The following is a 20,682-nucleotide window of genomic DNA, read 5'->3' as shown; positions in this document are numbered from 1 at the left end:
GTTGACAATCTTCAGAGACTGTGGGTCTTGCTGATTGGCTTCGCTTTCCTTGCACTAAAGCTTCTGCTAAATTGTTTCGAAATATCCCAGGGTAGACTTGGTCTCCTTGCTTCATTTTTCTTCTTTTCTCTAGGGCTCCTGGGAATAGGCTCTGCCTGGGTTCGTAGCCTGACTCTCTCCCTCATCAGCAAGGTGAACTTGAGTCAGTCTTTGTACTGCTTTGAGTCTCAGCTTCCTCATCTAGAAGCAAAGGACAGTTATCATTACCTGACAACAGTTCTGTACAGCTTAAAGGAGATGATATGTGGAAAATGCTTAGCCTTTGGCCGGAATCAGAGTTGGAATGTCGGCATAAATACAAGATACCCTGTTAAACTTGAATTTCGGATAAACAGTGAATAACTTTTAGTGTAAATGTGTCCCAGATATGACATCACCATCACTTTCTTCCTCTCGTCTTCCCTTTTTATTGTTCTTTCTTCTCCTTTCTTTCCTTCTCTTCCTCTTCCTTTTCTTTCCTTCCTCTTCTCTTCCTCCCCAGTATCTAGTTCTAATCTTACAAACATACCAATAGTAACATAACGACATTCCAAGTTTTATTTTTCTCAGAGCAACTGTGCCCGTTATCAGTGGTAGGGCCCAGCAGCCTGGGAGGCAGTCAAGGAGATACAAGACGGTGGCAACGGATCAGTGGCACGTGGACTAGAGGGTGGCTGGAGGGTCGTTTTACCCCCCTTCCTTTTTAAAAGTCTTGATTGTTGACTAAAAACTCCAGTTTGCTCACTCGAACAGCTCACTTTCACCTGCTCAAGCCTTAATCAGAAATGGAAACTTTTGTTTCAAACATCAGCACACTTCCAAAAAATCAATGTGTAATGGAATACCTTTTCATTTTTGCTACCTTCCTTCATCTTTTCTTAGTTTGCTTCTTCATGAAATCCCCAAACAAAGGCTATGAGGAATATTCAAAACCACTAAAGTTGTGCTCCACACTCGATATTCTTCCTGCTCTGGCCAAGAATCGTGAAGTCCAAACCGCTCCAAACTCATAGAGAATGGGCATATTCACAGGATCCCCCAATGATGATGATACAATAATTCTACGGGTCTTGTTTCCAGACTTTAAATACACTTACATACATACAATATATCATGGGATCTCTGATATATAATCAAGTTTGCTTGCCCACACTTAAACCACACGCACACACACACACACTTTTTCTTGTCCTTTTTCAAAAGGAAGAAAAGGGTCACCCAGATTTTCACTTTTATGAAAACAATAAGACTTTATTCCATTCCCAGAAATTCCGTTTTTTATCTGAACATCCCATGACCCAGAAGGGCTCTTCTCCCTGCATGTAGATGGCAAACCACAAAATGTCAGTCAACAGAAGGACCACACATTCCTATATTAAATTCTCCTTCCATTAGTCAAGAGATCTATAGCACTCTCCTTAAAGGAAGAAAAAAATATTAAAATGCTTCATTTCTTTCCCAGGACATATAAATTAGTATAGTTAGTCTCTCAGAATAAAAACATGTTTAGATGGATTCTGGACACTCCATTTAAAATATCCGTTACCCTCAAATCAAATTTTTGCTGCTGTTGAGTGGCAAGGGGCGATGCCCTGGGATCAGTGAGCTGCTAAGATTCCTTCTGCTGGAGTGTTTAATTTCATTTTACTTTCCACAAATAAGCATGCTTGGAGCCGCTGCCTTTCCTTCCTCTAGAGTAATCGAAAAATTTAATTCACATTAAGCCAGAGAGGATGGTGTTTTTCCCTAAGGTCACCCAAGGCAAACATTTTAAACCTCTAACAGCCCATCAGTCAGAGATGCATGTCTCATCCTTTCCTGATGAGGTGCCTCCTGGAGCCAAACAAAGCCTTCTGCCCAGCCCCACACCCTCCTCCACACCCCGCCCACTCAGCAGCTGGCTGAAGGTCACCCAGACAAGCCAGTGGGTACATCTCCAGATTCAGTCCCCACTCTGATTCCTCAGATGCCTACAGTATATGTCCCAGACATCTCTCCACTTGAAGATGTATGAGTTTCTAGGCTTCATTTCTTCTTAAAAGATTAATGTGAGTGGGGACCAAAAGCCTCTTTGCTACTGCAATTTGAACTGCAAGCAGCTTACCCGAGAATGAGTATTTTGCCGGCGCTAGGTTATGCTTCAAATCTTATCATCCCTTCCCTAAAAACTAATACCATTTTGCACCTATAAGATGCCTTTCATCAGCCCCAGGTAATACACCACACGTCGCCGTAAGTCAGAGATGAGTAAATCATTAATTGTTCATATTGCCTCACATGAGCACTTTCAGACCATCATGCACAAAGAATCAATCAAGCACAATGACATCTCTAAGTATTTCTCTTTTATTCCAGTACAAAGTGTGTGCAGTGAGTTAGAAACTACAAATTTCTCATGAACACAACCAAAAACATATCACTGAGATGACCAAGAACCACCAAAGTGGGAGATATCCGGATCACTGGGCTTTTTATCAGGAAGACTCAAGAAGCTTCTGAGGAAGAAGAAAGGAGTAGGAAGCATCTAAGCACTCTTATTTAGAAAAACACCTAAGAAGCTAGATTCTCCTTCTGTCGGCAGAGCATAGCATTTCTCCGCCACTTCTTCAAAGACAATACATTTCTTTCTTTTTTCTTTTTTCTTTTTTTTTTTTAAGAAAGAAAACGTAATGTAGTAACATGGTGAGACCTTGTTCCATCTGATTCTGTTCCTGGTTTTCCCTTTACTTCCATTACGGAGTTAGAATGTATGCCGCAGAGCGGAATCAGGTGGCCACAGGGGTGAATCCCCCTGGAAGGAAGGACGGAGATGTGTCTGATTCTGTGTGGGCAGCTCTTCCTCCTGGTGTCACGTCCCGGGCCCGGGGAAGAGAAAAGCTGCAAATAGAATGACAATGCTTTGCATCCCCAAACTGTGCCAAATTCGAGTCAGGTAAGATGGCTTTGCTAGGTATTCTCCATTTGAGCCAGATTCACTGTCTGCCCTTCTCTAGTTGTGTGAGGTTCATTGCTTCAGGATGTATCAGGCTTAGGGGTGCTATAGCATCTCAACTGTGGTAAAAACAGGCCCTTTGGATCACAGAAACCCCAAATCCCTCCAAACCCCTTGCTCCCCACTTTCCTATGGGGTGTGGCCTTCCCTCCCCCCGGGGTCCACCATGTCCCCGATGGTCCCAGCTATCAGCTCCCTGGTACCTGCTCCACTCTGGGTCTCCGGCCCATCACTACCCCCTTGTCTATTCTACTCCATATAGGGAGGGAATAGTGCGTGTTTTCTTCTGTTCAACCACAGGAAATTCCATTACTGGACTGTAAACACCCTGGTCCTAAATCCTCAGTTTTCAGGACTTGATGGAGACTTGGGATGCTGTCGTTTCCTTTGGCTTCTTGTTTATTACAGTCACCCTCACCATCACATCCCCTCCCCTACAGATTCGGGGCCATCATCTAACCGGATACTGGGCCTTAGACATTGCAGAATTAAGGTCCCTTTGTCTGCCAATGACAGAAATCCACAACATTAATTTAAACAAAAAATAGAAATTTGCCATATTATATTTAATTTTTAATATCTGATCTCACTGAGCCCCAGGGCAAGGACACTGAGGGGCCTCAGGATCAGACCAAAACTAGAATGCCTTTCAGATTGCTTCTCTGCGGTTTTCCTCTCCATGCTTTCAAACTCATACATGCTTTCAAATACTCTCTGGCTGCAGGTCAGCTTCCCAGCCTCCCCCCGCTCCCAGTTTCCTCTGAGGCTGGAACCTCTAAGTCCTAATTCTGGATTCCCCAAGGAGGAACCATGACTGACCCAGTGTGGCTTGGGGGCTGAGCCTGGACTAACCAGCTATGGCAGGGAGGTCAGGATGACATCACATAATATGGCTGTCATGGGAGTCAGCAGAGTAGAGAGACGGTTTTCAGGAAAAGCAGAAACTGAGCAAACGGCTCCTAAGTGTGTAAAACAGGCCTGCCAGTGTTGGCGCAACGGAGCCTCTGTATCTCAGCTCTCCCTCCCTGCAGGCAGAGCTCTGTCTTCACATGATAAATACCATGGCATAGAGGTCATTGCTACCGGCTTGATCCAGGAGAGAAAGACTTCAGCCCCAGAGCCCAGCTAGCATGGCTCCCAGAAAGCATCCTCACCCCTTCCCAATTCTAATAGCTCTCCCCCAACTCCTAGATGCCAGGTATTCCACAATGGGCTCCGCAGCCTGCTGTACCACACTCCTTGTGGGTACACTGGGCAACACGGGGCTTTGGGATCAGGCCAAGTTGCTTCTGATGTTGGTTCCATCACTTACCAGTGGGGGCCCTTCATGCCAGCTATGTACCCTTTCTGAACCTCAGTTTCATCATCTACAAATGGACAGGGCAATGCTCATTTCAAAGGGTTGAAATGAGCTACCCTATGCCAGGCAGTTAAAACAGTGCCTGGTGAGAGGTGCCTGGGTGGTTCAGTCAGTTGAGGGTAGGACTCATGGTTTCAGTTCAAGTCATGATGTCACAGCTCAGGTCATGATCTCATGGTGAGATCTAGCCCTGCATCAGGCTCCATGCTGGCAGTACAGAACCTGCTTGGGATTCTCTCTCTCTGCCCTTCCCCTGTGTGCTCTCTCTCTCTCTCTCTCTCTTAAAAATAAACAAATTAGGGCACCTGGGCAGCTCAGTCCATTAACATCTGACTTCAGCTCAAGTCACGATCTCACAGCTCATTAGTTCCAGCCCCGTGTTGGGCTCTGTGCTGATAGCTCAGAGCCTGGAGCCTGCTTTGGATTCTGTGTTTCCCTCTCTCTCTGCCGCTCCCTTGCTTGCACTCTGTCTCTCTCTTTCAAATATAAATAAACATTTAAAAAATAAAAATAAACAAATAAATAAACTAAAAAAAAAAAGCGCCTGGTGAATTTTAGGTGCTCAATAGAACATTTCCTTTTTTACTGTTGTTGTTGATGTTGTTGTTTTTAATATTACCCTTTATATTGAAAACTTCAAATGCCATTTTAAAATAGGCAAATGCCTGAAACTAACATAACATCATACATTAACAACACGGGAATTAAAACAAAAAGTAAAACAATAAAATCGACAAACATTCTTCAGGTCGATTTCATAACTACAGAGCCTACACCAGGTTCCAAAAACACTGGATAGCACATTCCAATAAAGCAAATGGCTGTAAAACAAAATAAAAGCAGATAGTAAATATAAAGACCTTTTTGCCTTGTTTTTTGTTTGTGTTTTCTGACACCTGCAAAGAATGTCACCTCCTAATTGGAATTATAAGAATGAAATTTAAAAAACGCATAAAGGGCAAAGCACTGTTCCTGGAGATTGGACATATTCAGCCCATGGTGGCTGTTGTTTTATTACTATAACTAGTATGATTGTGATTATGGTTATTAGTCCCAAGGAAAAAGAAGCTTAAATATTCATTGGCAAATCCTTTAAGGTGATCTCTTCATTGCCTACTGTGCAAAGCCATGAAGCTTCCCTTCCTGGTTAAGTTTGAAATTAATGTATATATGTGGGATTAGATATAAATCAATATAAAAAACTCAAAGTAATTTTAAAAAATATATTTTTGTTGCAAAGGGAATTATCGACTAACAGCACAGAGAAGAATAGTTGCTCTGGGAAGCCGGCAGTTTTTTGGTGGTTATTGCTAGATATAGCTCCTGCTAAGTTCCATACTGCCTTTTGCTCAGGCAGCTTCCTATCTTCTGTTAGAAATAAGTGCCTTAAAACCCCAAGGCAAAATATACAACTTTCCAGCACACCTTGAACAACTTATCTCGGTTGTCTGTGACCTAGATTCACCGTAATGCGAAAGGGAGGCATGAATGTCGGCGTTTAAGAATTCGGATGCCTCCCTCCGCTCTGGGTTTCCACCTGGATCTGCAGGCTGATTCGAAATGAGCTCTAAGGTAATCTCTGGGCAGGAATTCTGTAAGGGGTGGTGCCTGGCATGGACCACACTGTAAAAATAATTTTCCCTACAAAGAAAATCTCCTGGCTGGAGGCAGCCATTACATTTCTTGGCCAGAGCCTGCAAAAGACATCTTCTTTAGGCAGGCACAGGGGAAACGCTGCCTCTCTGGTGTTGCTAGATTTGTTCTCTGTGTTCAGTATTGATTTTTCCTTCAGTGGAAAAGCAAAGGCATGAGAGCATGAAGGAGAGAGAGGTGGGTTCCCTTCCCTCACCACAGGCTGGTAGTGATGACTCAAAGCAACTCTGACCCACTCCTTATCTTCCACATGCTAAGAGAAATTGAGCTGAGGAGTCTCCTCTAGTTAGAGAGAGCTATGAGACAGGAGTGTGCTATAGAGGCGCTCTGAGAAACATGCTTCCTCCCCCCCGCCCCCCGCCTCTTATCACGCTGTCTCTAGTCACATATAGTCTGGTTAGGGTGTTGATAACCATATTATAATCACCCACATGCAATTTCAATGTGGATGAAAGCATGCTCCATTTAGAGTTGATTTTCCTTCCAGTGCAAAAAATTGTCATCTTCTTTATTTCCTAACGTTTCTCAAGAATTTTGCAAATTGTGAAGCATATTTATTAAAAGACTTTTTTCATATCAGAGAGACTGATCCATATAAGGCAAAGGTTTTTGCTAGGCAGATCCATGATTCTGCCTCTTTGATGGGGAGAAATTGCTTCTGTGCAAGAACTAATACCCACCTGGTTTCAAACCTCTGCCTCTGGCAAATATGTCATAGTAAGAGACATTTCCTGTTTCTTTGACAGATTGGCCCAGGGCTGAAATTTAATCTAATATGTCAAAAGTGGTGGGAGGGAGCGGAGAGAAAGGCAGAGAAACACAAAACCTCCCCAGATTTTTACAGTAGTTTGAGACAAGTGTGGGTATTGGTTGGTGTTGATAAGCATTAAAGTAAACACTGAAAAATGAAATAAGAAAGAACCTAAATAAACCACTGCATTTGTATTTTTTAAATGATAAAAGATTTACACCAAACGTAAGAAAGATGTAGATATTTACATGCAAAAAGCAAAAAAAAGAATCTAGGAACAGACTTTACATCCTTCACAAAAAATAACTCAAAATAGTTGATAGGCCTAAATATAAAATGCAAAACTATGAAAGTTCTAGAAGATAGAGGAGAAAATCTAGGTGACCTTGGGAATGACAACGACTTTTTAGATACAACATCAGAAGCACAATCCATGAGAGAAATAATTGATGAACTGGACTTCATTAAAATTTTAAACTTCTGCCCTGGAAAAGACACTGTTAAGAGAATGAGAAGGACAGCTACAGACTGGGAGAAAATATTTGCAAAGGACACATCTGATAAAGGCCTAGTGTCCAATTTCTACTTGGAACTCAACAAAAAGAAAACAAACAACCAATTTAAAAATAGGCAAAAGTACTGAACGGAAACCTCACCAAAGAAGGCATACAGATGGCAAACAGCATAGGAAAAGATGTTCAACATCATATGTCATCAGGAATGCAAATGAAGCAACAATAAGCTACCACCACCCTCCCAAAACCCAGAACACTAGCTACACCAGGTGCTGGTGGGGAATGCAAAATGGTACGGCCTCAGTGTGGCTGTTTCTTACAAAATGAAACATTTACCTAAGTGAGTTGAAAACTTACGTCCACACAAAAACCTGCACGTGAGGTGCTTGGGTGGCTCAGTCGACTGAGTGTCCGACTTCAGCTTAGGTCATGATATCGCGGTTCCTGAGTTCAAGCCCTGCATAGGGCTCTCCGCTGTCAGCACAGAGCCCGCTTCAGATCCTCTGTCCCCCTCTCTCTCTACCCCTCACCTCCTACTCTCTCTTTCTCAAAAATAAATAAAACGTTAAAAAAAAAAAAAAAACCCTGCATGTGCTTGTTTAGAGCAGCTTTACTCATATTTGCCAAAACTTGGAAGCAACCCAGAGGTCCTTCAGTAAGTGAATGGATAAATAAACTGGGGTATATGCAGGCAATGGGATTTTTTATCACTAAAAAGAAATGAGCTATCAAGCCATGAAAGAATCCAATCTGAAAAGGCTACAAAGGCTACGCACTGTATGATTCCAACTGCATGACTTTGTGGAAAAGGCAAAACTACGGAAACTATAAAAAGATCAGTGGATTTCCAGGGCTAGGGAGAAGGGAGGGTGAATAGGGGGAGCAGAGAAGATTTTTAAGGCCATGAAACTATTCTGTATGATTCTGTAAAACTGGAGACATATCATTACAGTGTCCAAACCCTTAGGATGCACACCACCACAAGTGAAGCGTGGGATGAACTATGGACTTGGGGTGATTATGACGTGCCAATGCTGGTGCATCTAGTGTAACAAATGCCCCATTCTGGCACCAGATGTCGATAGCAGGGAAGGCTGTGCATGCGCTGGGGCAGGAGTTATGGGGAAGTGTATGTACCTTTTGCTCAATTTTTCTGTGAACCTAAAACTGTGAATTCCATTCAAAAGGAAAAAGGAAGACAAACTGACATTCATATGAAGTCCCCTCCCATGGGAGGGAGAAAGCAAGATGAGAAGGGAGTGGATTTTAAAATTCAACTTGTTGCTACCTCAGAGCCGCCATGATACAAATCCACTGCCCAACCCTTGTCTTTTTCGGATGGCCCCATGTTCCCATCTCATCATTGTTCCTTCTTCCTCTCTCTTCTTGCTTTATGGCCCTGCCTGTTCCCTCTTTGTTTCATCTTCAGATTTGTACTTGTTTCCTGCTGAGGGGACACATCTGCATTCCAAATCCCCACAACCTTTCTCGTTGGCTGCCCTTCAGAGTGTGATTTCTGGACTCTGCACCCCTCTTACCATACTATAATTAGGAAGCTTAGTCAGTTGCTGACTCGGATGCAGGCACCCCATGACTTGGATGGGGTGGGATGACACTGGAGCCAGCATCCTTACTACACATACACACAAATCATCAGAGAACATTCTGGGGGCGAAGGAGGGGATAGCAATTTTCCAAAGGAATATCTACCTTGCACTTGTCTTTAAATATGACTAACATAAATAGATTGATTTCCCTAATTAATTCCATAAATAGCATTGAGGCACTGAGGGCATAAGGTTGCTGACTTTGAGGAGAAGAAGACTGTCTTTTAAGATAGACTTATATGCAAATAATTACCATCTGATGTGCCTAGTTCCACGTTGGAGGATTATTCAGAGAAGGATGACTATGGAGAACATAATCAACATTGCATAGAAGCGACAAAGAAAAGAGAGCCTTCCCAGAGGAGGGGACATTTAAGAGGAAGCTAGAAGGAAACGCAAGCATTTTCCAGGCCATCATGGTAGGGAAAAGACAAATACAGATGAGATACAGAAAAGGTTCCAAAGCAAGAAAGCACATGCAGTTCTAGAAAATGTACTAGTATTTCTGAAGCAGGGAGGCTGGGAAGGCGGAGGCAGGGGATGAAGCTGGGTAGGGAGGGGTCAGATAAGCAAAGGCCTTTAAGTCATGCTAAGGGAGTTGGCCATCAGTTTGGGAGAAGACTTTGAAGGGTTTAAGCAGGAGCTAGGGAAGGGACACTAGGAGGCCACCTCAGAAAGCCAAATAAGGGACAAGACAGCAACAGTGCTGATGGAGAGGAGAGGCGTGAGATAAGAGATCTGAAGAAAGGGAGAATGAGTAAGATGTGCTCTTTGGGAACGGTAAGTGTGGGAAAGCGCAAAGCTAAGGATGCACCAAGTTATCTGGCTCAGGCGGCTCATTATGTGGCTGGATTGTTCACTAAGATATGGACTACAGGGGCAGAGGGAATGCAGCCTTTGTAAAGAGATGGGAGATGCCAGTTCCTGGCATTAGGAGGTACTCATTAGATGAATGAGTGAATGTTGAATGGATGAAATGTCAAAGAGCAGCCGTTTGGTTAAATGTACTGCTCATCTATAGTCCATGTGGCATGAAATAGAAACAACCCAATTTGTAGAATCAATAGATTGATAGCCAACCACCAATATTATGTCTCAATCCCAGGCCCCATTATATCAGAGCTCAATCCCCCACCCCGCCATACCACTGTCAAAAGCCCCAGCCCCATCTTCTAGCTTGAGCAGGAGACCATAACCTCTGTAGTTCACATGACTCCACATCAGGTTTGAGAACCGTGTGCAGATACACCCTCTCTCTCTCAGGTCCTCATTGTTGTTAAAGAAACAATAATGCCCACCCCACCCACTGCAAACCCTCCCTTTATGGGCATTTTGAAAAGATAAGCTATCTAATACAACTGGTCACATTGTGCATTGCAAAAGTAACTATGTTAATGTCAGCCCACTTATGAGACACTATTCCAGAAGAACTTAGCGTTATATTCCAAATCACGTCGCTTTTGGTGAAGCTCATTCCTTAATGTCTTATTCTTGCTAAAAGTGCATGATCTCAGCTTTAATGTCCAAAGCTCTAGCACAATGGCCAGTACTTCAGGCTGCCGTGGTAATAAATTGGTAACCTTCATTGAGCCTTTGTTACTAGGTAAGCAGTAGACTACATTCCACCCTTACAACAACATCACAGCAATGTTAGATATCTCCATTTTTCACTTGAGGTCACTGAACCTCCAAACTGTTAATTAAAATGCTGAAGATCCCACGCTCAGTAAATGGAGAAGGAGGATTTGCATCAGGTTGTCTAAGCCTCCCAGGCATAAAGCTACACTTGAGTCAAATGGGGAATCACTCCTTCAGAACTGCCCAAGGAAAAGAATATCACTTCTCTGGCTAAAACCTACAAGTGTGTGGTAGGTTTTCCTATTCCCTGCAGTTGCCTAAATTCTCCCTGCTTAGAAATGCATAGAATATCGAAGCAAAAGGCAAAATGTTTCAAAGAGCTGTCAGAGGTGTTTTGTACCTTTTAGACAGTGCAATTTTTACTTTCAAGAAAATAACAAGGACACCTTCATCTAAAACTTCCTCCAGCACTCACATTTCAGTGTGTGTGTGTGCACGTGCACACACATGTGCACATGTGTATGTGTGTGTGTGAGCACAGATGCATACACATGATGCAATACTACTCCCAACTTTTTATCTGCAAAGAGCTGCCATTAAATGCAAGCTGACAGGAGAGGAAAGGAGGCATAATCACCAGCTATCTACACAATTTTTTAACCACTCAAATGGGGCCATCCTCCGAGCTGAGATTAATCCTGGCACCCAAAAGCTACAAAGGGAAGTTTCTTTCCTCAGGAGACAACTTCATCAAGACCCTGACCAATGTCAGATAGAAATCTCCCCTAGAATATTAGGAAACCGTTGCAGTGTGAAGCCTCGAGTTGGTCAAATGCAGTGGCCCTCTATTCCCAGCCCCCATTTTGAAAACTGGCATTTGTCTTCTGATTTTTCTTTCCCTTTCAATTTGTTTTCCTGTCAAAGGGATTGCTCCCCCTCCCCTAGTCCACAGCACCACCTGATTGGATTCCATTCAGGGCTCCTGGTGGTCCTCTTCTCCAAGCCGACTTGATGGAGCCCTTTTGCCTGTTTCATACCATCCATCTCTCCAGGCAACTGAAATTGTGCTACAAAATGTAGCTCTCCTTCGTGGGACCTCATTAACACCAGCTCCAAGGGAATGGACTTCAGCAGAGGAGGCATTAAACATCTAAACAGCACACTGAGACAGCAAAGATTTCAAGAGCATGGCAGACAAGTGATAGAAATCGAGGCACTGACATAAAAAGCTGGGCAGCACACAAAGGGCCAAGGGAAGCTTTTCAATTTATATGTCGTGTTGATATCACATTTGTTCCCATGTAGCAAGGATAGGTCCTGAAAATAGAGAGATGGCAGAGAGTTTGTGTGCCTCCTGGGGTCCCTAGATTGACCTGAACTGAAGCCAGAAATAATATCCTAAAACTAATGTAGCCATCACACCAATAGGGCTCCACAGCCATGAGACAGACTGGATAATTACATGTTTCCTGCAATTTCTGACACTCGGCTAGTTTCAGCAAATGGCACTTCTAAATATATATTGCTTTGTCACAGCTACCTGTCTACCTCAGTTGTTCTTCAAGCAAAAGAAGCTGAACAGAAAGTTAATTATGAAGATGGAGAACCCAAGTCATTTCATCAGAACAGTCTAAATTAATTAATAGACCCCAAAGTCAAAGGTAACCAAGCCACAGGCTCCTAAAGGGCATGCAGGCAGCACCATCTCAGAGCAATTGCTCTGCCCTTGAGACTTCATCTGTAAGAGAGGAGATTGGACTAAGGATCCTCTGCAGTCCTGTCCCGTGCAATCACTGATGCTCTGTCAACCACTACCTTGTCCTATCCGATCCTTTGTGTTTCTCTATTATCTGTATTAAGGCAGAAAGATTTCCCCAACCTTTTGTGCTGCCTGTCTGTTGGTTCCCCTGAGTCCTTATGGAAATATACCCCATTTTCTCAAGTGTCTTCCAAAATAAATTTTGATTTACACAGCTATTCACGCACACTACAATGCACAAAACCCAGGAGCTCTCATTTGTCAGAACAAGTGACGTGGTGAAGATAAGGGCAATGCTGAACCTTGGATGCCAATGTTTCTGGCCAGTCTCTGGTCCTCTCTACTCCAAGATGCTCACCCAGCAGAATTTGCTCTACCTTCCACATTAAACAAAAGCAGGTTACACAGAACCACAGAGAAAAACAGCCAACAAGAGAAATTAACATTTTTCCTATCCAATGACCAAAGAAAAAAATGTGTGATGAAACATGTTTCTAAATTATAGCTGACCCATAAAAAATGATATTTACTGAGAGCTAATATGTCAACTGCTGTTCTAAGGATTTAATTCATTAATTCACAGTAGCAACTCTATGAGGAAGGAACTGTTATTACCCCTATTTTATAATTGGGAAAACTAGGATACAGAGAAGTTAACAAATTGCCTGAGGTCAAACAGCAGGTAAATGGAAGAGATGAGATTTGAACCAGGACATTCAGATTTCAAAACCTGTATATTACCGCTGTACTATATTAGCTATTGTGAAGATTTACTATTATGCACTTAGGAAACAATGATAAAAACCAGAATATAATGTGGAGAGCTTCTCCTGGAGTGCATAAAGCATGTCTATATATGGAATGTGTGTGCTGATATTCAGGTTTCTGTATATTGATGGCCAGATGTTAATTAGGCACTAGATAGTAATGAGCACATGTACAGCAAGCAGAGGCAGAATGGCTCTGGGTCCCAGGCTGAAAGAAGACTATGACTGAGAAGAGTTATTTGAGGAGTCAGACCTGGGAGAATAAGGATCTGGGACAGTGAAACAGCCTACAGTGGTGTAAAGTCATACAGTAATCATAGAGCGTATGGTGGCCTTGAGATTGAGTTGGAATCTTGGATCATCCATGGAAGCTATATAAGTTTAGTTTTCAGGTTTTATTGTTATGTCACACACCATCCTGAAAATTAGTATTTAGTGCAATAATGTTTACTTTGCTTATGAATCTACAATCAGGTCAAGACTTAGCAGGATCAGCTTGTCTCTACTACACCAAGCTCCAGCTGGGGTGGCTTGAGGTTGGGGACTAGAATCATTGAAAAGCTTAGCACTTGGTTGTTGGCTGTGACTGTAGCCAGGGCTAATGGACAGCACGTCCACATGTGACCTTTCTGTGTAGCCTCGGCTTCCTCACAACATGGTGGCTGGGCTCCGAAGATAAGTATTCCCAAAGGAAGAAGCTAGACAGAACAATGTCACCTTTTATTAAACCAACTTGAGAAGTCATGCAGCATCACTTCTACAACATTTTATGTGTTGAGCCAATCACAAGACCTGCCAAGTTTACAGGGGAGAGAAAATGAACTTCCCCTCTGAGTGGGAGAGTGCCAAGTCTCTGGATGAGCCATCCAACAGGAAACATGACTAAGACCATATTTTGAAGCTATAACCTGCCATACTTGGGTTAAATCACATAATTCTTTTGAGCCTCAGTTTCTTTATCTGAAGACTTGGGATAATAACATTTTACAGAGTTCTTATAAAGATTAGGGATAATGTAGGCTATATCCTTACACACAGGAGATGTTCAATACCAATTTCAGTGCAGGTTAGGGATGGATTGTGGAACAGCAGAAATAATCTCTTGCTCCTCTGGTAACTGTTGATACACCTGTACCTGGACAAGGAACAAAGCTTGTTAGAACTAGAATAAGACTAAAGGCCAAACCATACATCCTTCAGGCTCTTGCTAATTATCCCGGGAACATCTCACAAGGGTCTAATCTTCAGGAGGTATCAGCTCAGTTCTGGAATTAAGACAGTTCATTTCTGCCATTATTACCACACCTATGTTAGGGCTTTTAGGCTAAATGTAAATAACAAGTCACTAAACATGAGTAGTTAGATAATGGGATTTAGAAGGAATCTTGATCTCATTTTTGGATGTTTACTAATGTGAGGAGGAAAACTTTACAAATGTCTGACAAAAGGATAAGCTTCTGGTATTATTTCCAGAACCCAAAATTCTGCCTAAATAAGTTTTGAGCCTGGGATGTTCATAGTGGTTCACTGCAGACCAGTTTAAGATATTTAAAATACAAAAATCTGATGTGATAAACTTGAATCGGATTCCAATTTTCAAATGAGAAAACCCATTGATTTTTTAAAGACAAGTTCACAGCCTTTTGGGTAACTCCATGAGTTACCAGTAAGGTACAGATGCAATCTGAGATGAGGCCCCCTGAACAATTCAGCAGATGTGACAAACCCACACTTCAGGGAAATTACCTCGTTTTTTAGCCCAAGTTACCAGTGCAGTTTCATGGAAGGCTCCCTCTGTTAAGGAGGAGATTTCTCACTGGTTGCAACTTTCCACTCCTGCAAGGATTGAGGAAGAAAAGCAAAACAAATGGGTTAAAACGCATTCTGTCTCAAGACACTATTTGTGTGGAGACCCCACAAAGAAGTTGTTCAAAAGGGAGAGATGAAAGGGGGTCCAACTTTCTGCTGGCATTTGGGCTGGCATTTGCAGCATTACCGTATGACTTTGAGCAGGCCTGAGAAGCTCTTTGATTGCCAAAGAACAGTCGCACCTCTGTCAGAGCGGCCCTCATGACTCATGTGGCTTAGCAGCAAAGGAGGGATAAGAGCAGATGTGAGGGGGAAGATCACAGCAGAAGGAAAATAACTTGAATACAAACCAAAAGGCGGTCGGGGTAGGCAGGGGGTGTGGGGAGAACACAAAAGAAGAGGAACATGAGGAAACAAGGAAAAGAAATGTTTGTTGTACTGTGGCAGAGCACCTGTTGTCGTTAGAGACAACAGCACAGCCAGGAGGGACTGAATTGTTCCCTCTTGATCATGAAATTGAACAACAATGCCCAGAAAATGTCTGAGTGGTAGCACACACCTACTTTGTCTGCTGGTTTCATGCAGCAGAAGCCTGATCTAGGTAGGAGAGTGTGGGAAACTTATTTACGTATTTTTCTTTAAAAAATCAATAATAGCGTTTACTGTGTGCCAGGCATTTGGTTAAACTCTTTTCAATCTTCTCAACAATCTAAGAGGCCAGTAAGGAAACTGACATCCCTGTCTCTCTCAGGTGATCATCATGATTATCAGCATCTTCATCCATCACCACCACATTAGCAATTATTATTTTTTAGCTTTTACTGTGTGGCAGGTGTGTGTTACATCATCATATAGACCGTATCACTTCAGGTCTTTCACCAACCTTATGATATGGCCTCTATTTTTATTTACATTTTTCAATGGAATGTAAACATTATCACTTTATAATGGCTTAGAAAGGTTGTCGTACATAAAGTGGTAAAACTAACGAGTGACTGTCCAAAAAAAGGACCTAGTTCAGCGTGTCCTCAAAGCCAGGCTGAAACTAGCATGATTCTCAGCCACAAACCCACAAGGCAATAAACACTCCTTGCTATTTCTCATGCATTAGGCATTGTGAGAGACTCTGCTCCTGAGGAATTCAGTCAGAGCCATAAAGTTCCTTGCTATTTCCACATTCTGGTGGGTGAGTTACCAGAAACCAGGCACTGACTCATAGAACATTAGAGCCTCCCCTTTCCACTCCACCCCCATTGTACCCACACAGAAACTGAGGTCCATGGTATTAAATTAATTCAAAATCAGGATTCAAATCTTAGGACTTCAGTCTACCACCCTCTTTCAGGAAATCTCTGGCTCAGAAAAATGGATCTATATTAATCAGGTCAAATTTCACTGGATGTTTCTATCTTAACCAGATGACAAAGCAGAGGACACAGGACTAGAACATGAATTTCACATCCGCTTTCATTGCTATGTCTAGAGATCTTCCTCTGTCCCATTTTCTGAGTGGTGTGGAAAGGAAGTCCTATTTTATCCTCTGTGGACAAAACTCACTTGCTGGAATAACTTCTGCAAACTCCAGAAATGGACTTAATTTCACTAAAATTAATACGGAATTGTCAGAAAGGCTTACTTCAAAATGTTTGTTAATTATTTTGTTTCCAGATAACAGACAACCACAAAGCAAATCCAAGATGTATGGCTGACATCCTTTAGTAGCAGTCCCAATTTTAGTCATGATCAATTGACAGTTCCCCTGAAATTTCACTCATTTGTTTATTAAAAACAAAACAAACTATTTACTTTCTACTATTTGTACCCTGAGTAGTGACAGGCAGTAAGAGACACACAAGGACAAGACAGGCCCTGGCCCCTACAGAGTTCCCTCTGTCACTGAGGGGACTGGCATGTCTACAAAGGAAATCCAACAAGCGTCTGGAAAGGAAGTTAATCAAAGACCTTTATACAGAGAAACCTTAAGAATAGGGACGTGAACAAGGTTGGAGTTCAAAGATGTGTTTCTAATTCCATCAGCTGGATAGTAATCCAATGATCATTTACCAAAATGATTTGAAATTACAGAATCCCCTGATCTGTCTTCAGAATTAATGCTCAGATAATGAATGCTCAGTTCCTTCAGATGTTTAATTACTGAAGAGCCTTACTCTCAAAAGAGAGACTATACAAACTCAGGAAGTGACATGGAATCTTAATGAGATGTGATCTTGAGAGGTCATATAATTAAGGCTCCATCTTCAGGCAAGGCTCGTTTTGAAAAACCTCAAGGAGTGAAACTTGACAACCTTCCTTGTTGACAGTTTTGACAACCCTCAGATAGGTCTTTAATGGTAGTTTTTAGAGTATGTCTCTCCATCATGGCCTCTAGGGTCCTTTGCAGTCACCTGACAAGAGAAAGGCCTGTATATATCTTGCGTCTGGAACTGATGTCCTTGGTCCCTTCAGTTCTGGAGGATGATCTGACTCAACAACTGGAGGGACTGGAGATTGGGGGGCCAAAGTCAAAGCAGAAGGGCCATCATGTGTTTCATGGGGAAAGGGAGATGGAGCTGGGCCCTGAAGCCCATGACAGTAGCTGAATCTTCACAGTCAGTAATAACTGACATCAGGATAAAGTTTATACATTTACAAAGTTCTTTGACATACACCATCATTTGGCTTCCAAAGAAAAATTGGGAGAACAGCCTTGTGATATAGATTACTATGCCATTCTATTGAATGGAAAATGAAACTTAGAGGATTTAATTTAGGTAGGTATGATTCTACCGTTACTACTCTACTACTATTCCATACATGTGTATGTTCCAGCCACTTTGCATAGAATGTTTCATCTAATCTTGATAATGGCCCGGCAAGGTAGATAGTTTCTAAAATCCCCACTTTACAGAAGGTGAAACTGGAATTTGAAAGTATTAGATAATTTGTCTGTGGTCTCACAGACTTAACAAGTGGTGAAATGGCATTCAAATCCAGGTAATTTGACATCTAAGTCCATGCTCCTGCTATATTCATTAGCATTTTATTTCTTATTTTCACTAACATTTTAGAAAATAACCTTTTCTATCAGAGAGATTCAAAACCCTAACAAATCCTTGCCCATGTTTTCCTGACACATATTCTAACCAACTGCAACAGTGAAAAACCCCTGTCTCCCAATATCCTGAATGCTGCCATCTCTACCTGCCCAGTGCACCCCCGCCCCCTAACCCAAAGTTCCATTACCCTTACTTCTTTATACATTAAAATGAGCTGGGTTGATGGAATCCCTCCCCACAAGCAGGACACTAGGATTTGAACTGAAAGAGTGGGCTGCAATCCTCCTGCCTTGAGCAGCAGGCAGGACCCTCAAAGAATAATACAAGACCATCGGTAATGTTCTTTCCAAAACACTTTCCCATCTAGGATTCCTTTAAATGTTGAGTTTTATAGGGGTGATGCCTGATGGACGATATACGGAAAAGGTAAATACTTGCCCAAAGTCACAAAGAAGTTAGGGGCAGAACTGGGACTTACCTCTGGGTCTTCTGACCCATTGACTCTGGGAGAAAGGAGAAAGAACAGGAGAAAAGAAAACGGGAGAAAGAAAAAACTCATTTCTATTCCTAGCCTGAACAAGCCTGACTGTTAATGCTAAGGGCCAAAGTTGGATATGATATTCTAGTCATGGCTTTATCATGCTTTAGGATTTCTAGATATATCCAGTACTGTGCTTCCCTTCTTGGCAAAAACACTAGATTACATTTTCATGCCTTGTTTGTTCATTATTTATCTTTAGCTCATTTTTATGTAGTCACAATGGAGTGACCCATCTTATATTTACAGCCTGTGTCTATTAAATTTTATTGTTCATTTATGGCCACTTGTACAACTGGCCAAGGCCTTGGTCTAAGGTGACTGATTTCTAGAACCATGTCTGAAACCCCTACACTGGAGTCATGTGGGAAGTCTATGGTCAGGTACACCTTATAAGTCAGCATAATTTTTTTTAAATGTATGGTGGATTAAATATGACCACAAATTCTTTCCTGCTTCTTTCACTTAGAGATAAGTTTATTTCTCCTTTCCTTTGAATCTGGGTTGGCTCTGTGTCTTGTTTTGCCTGGAATACTATAGAAGTACTTTTCTGGAACTTCTGAGCATAGAATATTCTAGAAGTACTTTTCTGGGACTTCTGAGACCAAGCCTTAAACAAAATGTCAGCATCAGTTTTTCTTTCTTGGGAGTCAGCTGCAAAGCTGGTAAGGAGGATTGAGCTAGATTACTGAATGATGAGAGAGCTCATGGACAGGTGCTCATAGAGAGACCATCCTGGACATTTCAGCCTTACCGAAGCACCCACCTGAATGCAGCCACCCTGCGTGACCATGGGAAACAGAAGAACCACCCAGCTGATCCCAGTCAACCTACAGAATTGTGAAACACAATCCATTGTTGTTTGCTGCTATAAGGCACTAAGTTTGGGAGCAGCTTATTAGGCATCAATAGAAAACTAGAAATCTATCCCTGACTTGGGTGCTCCCAGAAGGAGGGAAAGGAGAGAGGAGGAGTCAGCTGGCCTGGCATTTACATTGCAATTTGGTTCCTAGCTTTTTCTTCATGCATCACGTAGCTCTTACCAGTGGTTTCCTAACACTGGTCTGCAGACCAGTGCTGACTGCAAAGAATTATCTGAAAAACTGATGAAAATTATAGTTTCTGAAACTCTCCTTCTTGGCAATTTGATTCAGAAAATCTAAGATGGGGCCTAGAAATCTGTATTCTCACAAGTGAGTCTAAAGAGCGTCATAATTTGCTACCTTGTCTCTAACTGAACTGCTTGAGGCTGGCAGTAGGTTTATCTGTCTGCCCAACTGGCCTGGTAGAGTGTCTGAGAGGTATAGGAGCTACATGTTTGAAGATGGGCGAATAAATGAAAGAATGAACAAATGAATAAATGAATCTGAAATAAACAGGAATATATGTAGGTATCTTGTTCAGATCATCTCCCACCCACCTTTGCCCCCTCAGTGTCCACGATAATATACTGCTTGTATCTCCCTCCCTTTCTTACATTGTTCCCCAGTTAGGAATCCTGTGGGAGTGAGAAGAGTGTGTAGAGTTTGAGAGAAGGGGTAGGTGTGAGGGTACAGCATTAGGGCAACACAAGTATGCAAAAATAAACAAAACAACACACACACACACACACACACACACACACACACAGGTTGGCACAATCCCTGAGCTATTTGTCTCACTAAAAGTAGCCCCTGAGAACTGGAAAATAAACTCATTTTCTCTCCTCACTTCCCTAAGGGATTCTGCTTTCTTTGGGAAGAAGTCCAAATGCAAGGACAGTGGCAGTTTAGGAAGCTGGGAGGGGGAGGAGTAGAGAAAAGGCAGAAGGGTGTTTGACAAAGAGCAGAGAAAGCCCAGGACATGGGAGATGGGAGGGACCACAGGGATAATATCTCCACCAAGGCGATTTGCTTGCTTTTTGCACCATATTCTGTTCCTGTCATGCCTAGGAAGCTCAGTCGAAGGCCTTGGAGACCTGCATTTTAAAAACCTGAAAACCTGAAAGCCTTTCTCTCCCACTTGGGCTTTCAATCTTCCCTGAATACAAAAGACTGAAAAAAAAGCAAAGATCTTGAAAAACAGTCCCAAATCATTTCCTGCAGCCTGATTCATTCTGATCCACATCTACTCAAATTACATTGGTGGCTTTGTTCTGGCTGCTTTACTTACCAAACGAAAAGGCAAGTTTTCTAGGTGCAATGAGGAAACAGACACAGAGGACCCAGTGCAAAAAAATGATCCAAGTTGAAATGTCAAAAATTGACCTGAATTGAAAA

At 42.3% G+C, this 20,682-nt stretch overlaps 1 long non-coding RNA gene across 2 annotated transcripts; it reads right to left on the bottom strand.

Annotated features, from left to right (window-relative positions):
* Positions 1-1,294: 1,294 nt before the first annotated feature.
* On the bottom strand, positions 1,295-14,853 carry LOC120220850. Of its 2 annotated transcripts, none has more exons than XR_005525673.1 (3): positions 14,768-14,853; positions 14,054-14,156; positions 1,295-1,355 (listed from the first exon to the last, which is right to left on the bottom strand). It is a non-coding gene; the product is annotated as an uncharacterized LOC120220850 (long non-coding RNA). The 2 variants fall into 2 exon arrangements; XR_005525674.1 differs by lacking the exon at positions 1,295-1,355 and adding an exon at positions 2,368-2,916.
* Positions 14,854-20,682: the final 5,829 nt, after the last annotated feature.

This window comes from Hyaena hyaena, unplaced genomic scaffold (assembly GCF_003009895.1).
Source record: "Hyaena hyaena isolate Hyena2069 unplaced genomic scaffold, ASM300989v1 scaffold_730, whole genome shotgun sequence".
NCBI lineage: Eukaryota > Metazoa > Chordata > Mammalia > Carnivora > Hyaenidae > Hyaena > Hyaena hyaena.
This window is presented reverse-complemented; position numbering and strand designations above follow the sequence as displayed.